General features: G+C 39.6%; 1 long non-coding RNA gene across 1 annotated transcript in view; it reads right to left on the bottom strand.

The window, feature by feature from the left end:
- LOC306660702 overlaps nt 1-2977 on the bottom strand; it is a 4227-nt gene extending 1250 nt beyond the window's left edge. The window contains exons 1-4 of the long non-coding RNA XR_013763719.1: nt 2313-2977; nt 1834-2274; nt 1364-1561; nt 1-1245 (exon numbers count right to left, since the gene is read on the bottom strand). The exon at nt 1-1245 is cut by the window's left edge and continues 1250 nt beyond it. This is a non-coding gene — a long non-coding RNA (uncharacterized lncRNA). The remainder of the gene's footprint in view (nt 1246-1363; nt 1562-1833; nt 2275-2312) is intronic.
- Between the last annotated feature and the right edge of the window lie 8499 nt (nt 2978-11476).

The raw sequence follows: 11476 nt of genomic DNA, 5'->3' as shown, positions 1-11476 counted from the left end.
GCTGGTGCTGTCACTAACCTCCTGTTGCAGATGACACCAAGTCATATTTCAGGACTAACACAACAGTGTGGCCCTGACTCTTTTTTTCAGTATCCATATCTATTAAATTAGTTTGTAAAAAGTAATTTCTCTTTGCGAAAGGGGAAAATATTTGGTCTTCCTTTGTTTCCAATCACGAGTAGGTGTTCTCCACCCCAACTGTAAGATGGAATGATGAGTTTTTGTTGTTGCTGCTGCTGCTGCTACTGCTGGGGATTGAACCCAAGCCCTTACTCGTGAGAAGTACATGTTCTACCACTGCCATTAAGATGTGCCCCCCAAACTCTGGTGAGCTCTTAAAAAATTACTGATAGCAAGCTGAATACAATGCTGCATGTCTGTAATCCAGCTACTTAGGAGACTGAGGCAGGAGGATCATAAGTTGAGGCCAGCCTCAAGCAACTTAGTAAGATCTTGTCTTGAAGATGTAGCTCAGTGGTAGGGTGCTTGCTTAGTATTTGCAAGGCGTTGGGTATAATCCCTAGTAAACACACACACACAAATTACCAATACCAAAGTTATACCCTCAGCCAATTAAGTCAGAATACCACAGGTAGAGATCACTATAGAATAAGTTAAGCTAACTGCTATCAAACTAAATGACAACCAGAGAGAAAGTTTCATTAAAGTTTAATTACATTTATTTGAGAGGAGCACAGCCTTGCAATGGGGATACATGTGTCAGTAAATTATAAGCAAATTCAAGGAGGTTGGTGAGGCAGGGGAAGTTTTTAAAAGATGAAACAAAGAGGATTACATGAGATATCTTGAAATAATAATCCTTGGCTACAAAGATCCATAACATGAATGGCGCCAGTCCAGGATTAAACCAGCAGTTGTTGGACAGATGTGCTTGTGGAGGTTATTCATTGATTATTTATTTATTTTGTAATGTTGTGATGGCCTTTGTGCAATGCTGTGATTCTGCAAAAACCTTTTGTGAATAGTTCTTGTTATCAGGCGCACATGCAGGAGATCCCCTCCTTCATCTCCCAGCTTTATTCTCTTTTTTTGGTTAGAATTTGACAAGAGTGACTCCATTTTAGCTGGGTATGGTGGCACATACCTGTAATCCCAGCAAGGCAGGCAGGAGGATCACCAGTTCCAGGCCAGCCTCGGCAACTTTGTTTCACCCGGTCTCAAAATAAAAAAATAAAAAAGGCCTGGAGATGGAGCTCAGTGGTAAAGCACTCCTGGGTTCAATCCCTAGTACCAAGAGGGGCAAAAAAAAAAAAAAAAAAAAAAAAAGTGACCCTACTTTGATCCTGACCACTTTCTTTCACACCACATGGATGAAGAAGGAAAAAGAAAAGGAGGGACTAACCTTGTATTGAAAACGTGGTGGCAAGTTCATGGTTAGGAGAGTGTCAGTTAGAGGGGAAAGAGCCTAGGACCAGGGAGGCAAATTTTAGCCTCAATGGGGGAGTGATTACTTGAAGAGGGTGACGGATAATGGGACCAATGTAGAGTCATCTGGTTTCCTAGTCCATAGCATGACATGCTAGCATGTATATCCAGAACTCTGAATTTGGAGGGAGAAAACAAAATTTAGTGGTTATTCTCAAAAATAGTATATTTTGTGTGTGTGTGTGTGTGTGTGTGTGTGAATATATGTAACTATATTTATATATTAAATAGCATGCAAAAGCACAGCCTTATAATGAATTAAATTAGCTAATATTTGTCGGGGGCCAGGGGAGGAGAACACCATGAGAATGGGCCCAGGCACTGACATATTTTAAGAATTCCCAAGAGATCCCAAAGTGCAGCCAGGCTAGGGAATTACCATCCTACCTCTCTCTTCTCTTAGCACAGCGCAGCTCCACTTTGCTATTTGGTAGATGGCATATGGATCTGCACTGAGTTAAGCAGACAAGCAAATGGCACTCAGACCTGCAGAAGAGATGCTGTGCTCAAGCGGGATTGACATGGTTTCTACAGCCCGGCAGCTGTTTGGAGAGGGAGAGGCTGAGGCTACTCCATCTCCTTCCCCCGGTTTCATTCACTCATGGTTGGTCACGCGTTTGCGTCATCCGTGTTATTCCCCATGACTGAGCTCCTAAGGCGGCACCTGGACTCCACGCCAGCTGCAGCTTCAAAGTGCCTGGAGAAAATTCTGAAGACCTGGTTCTTATTGCCTATGAATAGACCCGTCATTTCATTCCTCTCCCTCAGCGCCAGGTGATAGGAAGGGACTCTTTATACTTTTATACTCACATTTTACTTTTATACTCACTTTTTATGCTCACATTATACTTTTTGATTTCTAAGACAGTCTGATTTTCAGCAACTTTGCCTTCCTTTCTTTGATTCCAATCTCAAGACAATGAACAGAATACACAACGTTCCTGTTGACCCAGAGTTCTATCTTTCACAAGAGTGATTTAAAAGATAGCATAGGAGCTGGCAGTGTAGCTCAGTGGGAGAGCACTTGCCTAGCATGTGTAGGGCTCTGGGTGTGATCCCCAGAACCACACACACACACACACACACACATCCACAAATGCTATCAAGTAGCACTGTTGGCATAAAACAGTTTTGCCAAGTTTTTAATATCCCATCGGATATATATGTAGGAAAAACAACTCTATGATTATCTGAGCCCAGAAGTTGACTCCATCGTACATATAAATATGAAATATTGTTTACATGAAAGAGGAAAGATTATACTTTTGTTTTTCTTGCTTTACTATGAGTTATTGGCCATTTCAAAAAATCCCACTGGTGATTTGGAACATTTTACCTGCCAATATTGAGACGGGAATTTGGTGAAATGGGAGAGATACTGAATCTCAAAGAAAGCACCCATGAACCTTAGAAATGCAGAAAATGCCCATAACCATAGAGGTGTCACACCAAATGTTTCTCCCTCAGGAGATGGCCCACATTCTCCCTTGACTTTTGCTTTCCTAAATAAACTTCTGTCTATGCCTCTGATGAATGACGAAATTCTTTTCCATCATGTATGCCAAAAACCTTGCAGGTCCAGAGCAAGTTCCCCCTTCTCTTAAGAACTCCTTGGATCCTTCTTTGAAGACATCTCTTCTCCTGTGACAATATGAGACGCCTGTATTAGTCTTCATTTGTAGTCACTTTCATGGTGATTTTACATGTAAGGACAAGCATCTGTCTATTTTATTATGTCCCCTCTTGTCCCCCTGTATATCATATCATTGTTAATCACTTTCCTTTTATTTCTCTTTAATATTTTAGTTAGGGCATTATATCCATTTTTTTTTCAAAATTATGCTGGAGGTAATTAATATTAACTGAATTGCATTTGAGGATAATTAAGATGTTACAGAAATTGTCATGATACAGAAATAAGCATATGAGATGTTCCACATTGTATGTCAGCAGGAAAGTACAAATTAAGGCAACAATGAGAAATTGAGATTGGGGGCCCTCAAGGAGAGAGTGAGAAAGAGAACCTTAGCAGGGGGAGACCCAGATCCATGAACATGACCAGCCATGCTTGCCTCTTTAGCCAAATGAACAAAACCTCCAGTGTATGCTTTACCCAATTAGATCAAAAATAAAATCAATTTAAATGTCACCAGATTCAAAGACCTATACGATGTGCCCACAACTGATCTATGACTAGACTACTTAAACAAGCAGAAACATTCTGAACCCTGAATATGAATGGGATTTGATTTTCACAAAAGCTGGCTTAAGAACCTGTATATTTCTTCCCGGGAAAATTATATATATATATCCAGAGAGCTCAACCCTGCCCATGTCACTTGTCTTTTCTTCTCTGATAAGTGAGGGGCATCTGTACCCTTCTTTGGGGGCATATATACCTTTGTTATCCTTTTTATAAATCTTTGCTTATACCTTGCTTTCCTGAAATTGTTTTCAGTGATATAAATCAAATTGTCCTGAAATTGTTTTCAGTGATATGTCAAGAACTTGCCCTGACTGAGCTAAGGTCCCACATCCCCCATTGGAGGGACTTCCTTGGACCCCTACCTAATGGCAATACCACTATACACCTATTAGAAAGACCAAATCTAAAACACTGACAGCATCAAATGCTGACCAGGATGTGGAGCAATAGGAACTCTCACTCAGTGCTACTAGGAATGCAAAATGATATAGCCATTTAGGCAGTTTCTTATAAAACTAATCATGCTCTTACCAATATAATCCAGCAATGATGCTCCTTATATTTTCCAGACAAATTAAAAACTTACTTGTAAACAAAAATCTGCATGTGGGTGTTTGTAGAAGTTTTATTCATAATTAGGAAATGCTGGATGTGACCAAGATGTCTTTGAGTAAGTGAGTGGACAGATAAACTATAGTACATCCAGGCAGTGAAATATTACTCAGTACTAAAAATAATGAGCTTTTAAGTCATGAAAACATAAAGATAAGAGTGTGGGAAACTTAAATTCATATTATTAGGTAAAGGAAGCCAATTTGCAAAGGCTACATACCATATGATTTCAACTATGTGATATTTTGGAAGGAGACAAATAAAAAGATCAGTGTTTGCCAGACATTAGGGAAAACAGAGGTAATGAATAAACAGCACAGAGTGATTTTAAGGCAATTTATGGGTGTTGATTTTATAACCTGCTACTTTGCTGAATTCATTTATGAGTTCTAGAAGTTTTCTGGTGAAATTTTTTGGCTCTTCTAAATATAGAATCATGTCATCAGCAAATAGTGATAGTTTGAGTTCTTCTTTTCCTATTCATATCCGTTTACTTTCTTTCTCTTGTCTAATTGTTCTGGCCAGAGTTTCCAGGACTGTTGAATAGAAGTGGTGAAAGGGGGCATCCTTGTCTTGTTCCAGTTTTCAGAGGGAATGCTTTCAATTTTTCCCCATTTAGAATGATATTGGCCTTGGGTTTAGCATATATAGCTTTTACAATGCTGAGGTATGTTCCTACTATCCCTAGTTTTTCTAGTCTTTTGAACATGAAGGGGTGCTGTATTTTGTCAAATGCATTTATTGAGATAATCATATGATTCTTGTCTTTAAGTCTTTTGATGTGATGAATTACGCTTATTGATTTCCATATGTGGAACCAACCTTGCATCCCTGGGATGAACCCCACTTGATCATGGTGCACTTTTTAACATGTTTTTGTATGTGATTTGCCAGAATTTCATTGAGAATTTTTGCGTCTATGTTCATCAGGGATATTAGCCTGATGTTTTCTTTATTTGAGTTGTCTTTGTCTGGTTTTGGTATCAGGGTGATATTAGCCTCATAGAGTTTGGAAGGGTTCCCTCCTTAGACCACAGACCCTGCAACTAATAGAAGAAAAAGTAGGCCCAAATCTTCACCATGTGGGCTTAGGATCTGACTTCCTTAACAGGACTCCCAAAGTGCAAGCAGTAAAATCAAGAATCAATAAATGGAATGAATTCAAACTAAAAGGCTTCTTCTCAGCAAAGGAAACAAATCAATAATGCAAAGAGAGAGCCAACAGAATGGGAGAAAAATCTTTACTACATGCACCTCAGATAAAGCATTAATCTCCAGGACATATAAAAAACTCAAAAACTTAACACCAGAAAAACAAATAACCCAATCAATAAATGGGCTAAGGAACTGAACAGGCACTTCACAGAAGAAATACAATCCATCAATAAATATAAGAAAAAATGTTCGACATCTCTAGCAATTAGAGAAATGCAAATCAAAACTACTCTAAGATTTCCTCTCATCCTAGTCAGAATGGCAATGATCAAGAATGCAAGCAACAATAAGAGTTGGTGAGGATATGGGGAAAAGGTACAGACATACATTGCTGGTAGGACTGCAACCACTATGGAAAGCAGTATGGAGATTCCTCAGAAAACTTGGAATGGAACCACCATTTGACCCAGCTATCCCACTTCTTGGTCTATACCCAAAGGACTTAAAACCAGCATATTACAGTGATGCAGCCACATCAATGTTTATAGCAGCTCAATTCACAATAGCTAAACTATGGTACCAACCTAGGTGCCCTTCAACAGATGAATGGATTAAAAAAATGTGATATATATATATACACGATGGACTATTCCTCAGCCTTAAAGAAGAATGAAATTATGGCATTTGCCTGTAAATGAATGGAGATGGAAAGTATCATGCTAAGTGAAATAAGTCAATCCCAAAAAACCAAAGGCTGAATGTTTTCGCTGATGTGGGAATACTAATTCACAATGTGGGGGTGAGGGTGAGCTAGGGAAGAATAGAATTACTTTCGATAGAGGGGATTGAAGGGGGAGAATGGGGATAGGAAGGATAGTAGAATGAATCAGACATTATTACCCTGGGTACATATATAATTATACTACCAGTGGGATTGAGAAAAGATACTCCATTATATATGATGTATCAAAGTGCATTCTACTGTCATGTATAACTAATTAAAACAAATTTAAAAATTTTTTTAAAAAGAAAAAAAAAGTGAGCATTGGGTCTAATCGACTTAAAATCTCTTCCTTAAGGAAAAAATGAAGCCTGACTTTTTTGACTGAATCCAGAGTAATTTTGGACCTGGTCACTGTAGCTAATATAAGAACTTAAACGTCAAAGTATAAAGTTCACAGGTTGTTTTCCAAATACCTGCTCTGAATTATGAAGTTTCAGAACAAATGGAGTACTAAATGCACAAGACATAGCATATGTAATTATATATGCATTCCACATTATATGCACTGTGTTTGTGTTCATACTATTAAGGATAATGCAACTTTGGATTCCAGGTATTTCCTTCTAACCCGATGAGAAGGGCATACTTTATTTATTTATTTTTTTCCAGCCTCAGTAGTACGCGGTAGAATTTCATCACGAAAGCATTATTGTCACACAGGCTTTTCTTCAACGCCTCCTCACCGGGACCTCCCTTCCCCAGCCTAAAAGGAGATGCATGCCCATGATTACAGCGCCTGGCTTGCTTCGGAGCTTTCATTCTCAACCTTGGTGGAGGCCTGATCTTGTTTTGCTGCAGTTGCTATAGGAGCAGTCGCCGCTGCAGGGACGACTCCATCCCAAAACAAATATATGCAAAGGGCTGAAAAGCAGATCTCAGGCTTCAGTACTTTTAGACACCAAGGAATGAAAACAATTTGTGCAATCCAAACAGCATAAATCCCAATGCCTCCAAGGGAAGTGGGTGTTTATTTTTAGGCTTTAAGCACCAGGACACAGCTTCACCACTGACCGACCTAGCTCTGTCAGTCTGTTGTATGGCCAGGAGCTGGGCCAGGGGAGGTGCAAAAGCAAACCAGCCCCGCTGGGTGCCTCTCTTCCCAGAGGCTCTGCCCAGCACACTGCCCTGGGGCAGGAGCGTCTGCTTCACGCTGGGTTAAGCTGCAAAATTGCTGGAGCGTGGACGCGCTGGTTCAGCATCTTGGTCACCCTTGGTGCCCAGGCACTGGAGCCCTGGAGATGGTGCGAGACTGGGTGGGCAGGTGGAATGGTAGTGTGAGCCGGACTGAGACGGTGCCTGCAGCGGTTCTCACCTCCTGTCAGGCCCTACACCCTGGTGAGAAACAAATTGCGCCTCCCTGACCCACCCAGGCAGAGAGGGTGCGCCAGGTCCACAGCCAGCCTGAGTCCCTCCTGAGAACCTCGGTGAGTGTGGACCAGTCCCAAGTCCCTGTGCAAACTGGGCTGTGAGGGAAAGCATCCCTGCACTTTGCCTTGTAAAATGTATGGCCCAAAGCATCATAATCCCGCCTACGTTTTGAAATGCTGGTTTTAAATATCGCTATGCTATCAGGATCATAAACTTTTAAAAATTCGACTACTATTTTAGGGCAGCTTTAAGTTTACAGAAAAAGTGAGCAGAAAGTTCAGAGAGTTCTGGTATACTCCCACTTCCTTTCATGCAGTTTTCCTAGGACATTCATCACTATTGATGAACAAATATCTGTACATTATTATTAATAGAATCCATAATATAAATTAGGATTCACTGTTTTGTATAGTTGAATGGATTTTGACAAATGCATAATGTCACGCATCCCTGATAACCATGGTTCCGCTCAGAATTTCTCAGATAATTCTAGCAGAAAAACCTCTTTTCTTCGGTGCCCTTTAATTTTCCATGAACTAAAAGCACAAAAACTGATTTTAAAAAAGTCTAGGTACTTCCCTCAGGTTTCTGTCCTGCCAAGTGCATCTGTAATCTTTGGGGAAATGGAAATAAGACCTAATACAAGTTCCTAAACTTTATTAGGGTAAATAGTAACCATAAAAGTTTAGAAAACATGACCAAATGCCCATAATTTCCGTATGGAAGGTCCAGTGACAAATACCACTCCCTCTCACAAAATGTTGCTTTTGTGATGATAATGTGCAATGTAAATATCTTTTATAGAATAAAATTTTAATGTTTTTACATTGGGTCTTTGAACCATTGGCAGGTTTTTTTTTTAAGCCCCCTTTCAAAAATCATGTTGATTACCTAAGTTTGAACATCACTGTGTCATTTATTAGACACAGAATCTCATCTCAATGTCTGCTCTAAGCAAATGGAGGACATTTGGGTTGGTCCAGTTGACAGATACCTTTCACAGAGTGGACTTTGCTCTTTAGATGTCTGAGATGTGAGCAAAACCATGGCTTGGTGAGACACTTGTTTATTTAAGAAATTTCCCCCTGAGAAATTCCATTTATTTCTTCCTAGTCTATTTCATTAGATTCTTGAGCATCCACTAAAGAAAAACATGGGAAGGAGAATGGAATAAAGCTAAATCAAAGGACACTAGGAAATAGAAAGTGTCTAGGGATAGAATAGATTTCATTTAATACAAATGAAATATTATTAACTCATTTATCTAAATTGTACAGAAAAACGTGTATTAATAGAAGAGATTAAGGGTTTTTTTTTCCCCATAGTACTCTAGTACTGTTCAGAAAGATATAATGTAAAGGACCATAAGTGGAAAAGTTACTAAGATCTACTATCTGTGAAACCACTAACCCTACATATGCTATAAAGATTAGGGTCCAAAGGAAGTGGTATAGTGATAAGAGGATTACTAGATTTTGGGGGGAGGTGCAGGGAGGGTTCCAGGTATTGAACTCAGGGGCACTCAACCACTGAGCTACATCCCCAGCCCTATTTTATATTTTATTTAGAGACAGGTCTCACTAAGTTGCTTATCAAGCTTGACTTTGAACTTGCTATCCTCCTGCCTCAGCCTCCTGAGACGCTGGGCTTACAGGCCTGCCACCACCACGGCACCTGGCAAGATTACTAGGTTCTTAAATTCCTAAATTCAAGTATGTTACAGGAAACAAATTTCCAGAGCCAAATCTCCTCTAAGTCAGTTACTGAACATCACTAATTACTTGTTTTATCACTATGTAGATTACAGTTTGCTATAAAACTTACACAAGCACCTAGGTCACTGAACCATTTATATATAAGTGCAAGCAGGCTATTGGTTGGCATAGAAGGTATTCCGCAACCCTGAGATTTTGGTAGCCTTGAGTTTTCCTAGAACGTCCATGCCCGCAGTAAACGTTGTCCAGAGAGGTCAGCTAGCCAGCCACTCTGATGATGTGCTCAGGGCACCACAGCAATTTGCCCTGATGAGCACAAGTTACTTGAAGATTTGTTGCCACTTCTTATTTTAAAACATCTTCAGTATCTTCAGGTCTATTAGTCCTCTATTCACACAAGGTCATGTGAGCAAAATCAGTCTCCTCCCCTTAGTAAACTTGATCAGTAGGCTGCTACAGCCAAAGGCATGTTAAATTTTTGTGTCCCTTGGAGGGAAATAAACTATTAGGTAAAAAATATTCCTAATGTTACTTTATTTTACTATGCTTTGTTGTTGTTGTTGTTTATTTACTTGTCTCTTTTGTTTTGTTATTTTGTTGGTCAAGGGAGAAAACTAATTTCATGAGTCTTGCATTGTGGCTTTTCTCTTGCTACTTATACCTGTCAAGTCAATTTTACAAATCTATTCATGTCATTAAACTATAATTCATACAAAATTATGTTGTTTTCTTTTTCTGTCCTTTATGAAGTCGTATTGTCTTTTTCTTTCTTTTTTTTTTTGTACTGGGCATTGAACCCAGGGGCACTTAACCACTGAACCACATGCCCAGCCCTTTTTTATATTTTATTTAACGACACCGTCTCACTGAGTTGCTTAGAGCCTCACTAAGTTGCAGAGGCTGACTTGGATCTCGTGATCCTTCTGGCTCAGCCTCCCAAGTTTCTGGGATTACAGAGGCGTGCACCACCATGCCCGGCTGTTGTATTTTCTGTGTGGCTATTTTGAAACTTCTTTTGTTATTTAACATTCCATTGAGCATCAGAAATGTGACACATAATATTTTAATTGAATTTGGATATAATTTCTAATGTCATCTTTCAACCACTTCACTGTTTTATTAAGCAGTTTAAAAGGCCTATTTGTACACTTTAAAATTCTCTACTATACTCCAGTCATTTTCTCTTTTACTTGGCAATAAAATTGGAGAAAGTGGTTGGATGTTAACAGAAAATGTCTCAAGAAATTGCAAACAATTGGTGCATTTACGTCCATACACTTCATTTGCAGGGAGAGTATTGAAGTCCTGTCCTTTCAGTCAAAAGGCCCTCCTGCTGCGTCCTTCTTGTCAATCACATCCTTTCAGTATCCTATTGGAGAGGCCACATTGCAGTGATATATTTATGAATTATATATAATTATTGATAAAACATGAACAAGTAAATTCTTTTGAATTTTTGAGATTCTTTTTATCTACAGTAGGATCCAATTCACAAAAGAAAGTAAAAATTCCAACAAAGATAGAAAGAGCCTATTTCTTGCCACCCTCCCTCTCAACAGAGAGGTGAGCTTCAATCTGGCTTTCTTCTGGAGACCCCCTGGAGCTGCCTGTGAGGCTTAAGGGAGAGGGGTAACTCATAAATTTAGGGCTGAGGCAGAGCACATGACCAGTCATCAGGGGACAAGCAAGGCCAGAGGGGAGATAGCACCTAATGGAATTTTAGGCAAACTGAGTTTCATTTCCTTAGTTGTTGCTATGTCTTATATCTGAAATTTCCCCCAGAGGCCCGTGCATTAAAGGCTCAGTCCCCAGTTTGGTGCTATTGGGAGGTGGTAGAAGCTTTAAAGAGTGGGGTCCTCGTAGGAGGTCTTATAAAGTGTGTCCTTGAAGCGGATTGTGCGACCCTCATTTCTTGCTCTTTCATACTCCTTCATTTTTAGCCATGAGGTGAGCAGCTTCTCCCACCATATATTCCCACTGTGATGTGCTACCTCACCCCACACACAAAAGCAATGGGGTCAACCAATCATGGATTAAAACCTCCAAAGCTGTGAGCTAAGAGAAACCTTTTCTTTTTGTAAGTTTATTTATCTCAGGCATTTGTTAGAGTAACAGAAAGCTGACTAACACAGCTGTAAATGAAGCTATTTTCCAGATTAGAAAAAAAAAATATATATATATACAGTAATC

This window comes from Sciurus vulgaris (assembly GCF_902686455.1).
Source record: "Sciurus vulgaris genome assembly, chromosome: 5".
NCBI lineage: Eukaryota > Metazoa > Chordata > Mammalia > Rodentia > Sciuridae > Sciurus > Sciurus vulgaris.
The sequence above is the reverse complement of the archived record's forward strand: the minus strand, read 5'-3'. Positions and strand labels throughout refer to the sequence as shown.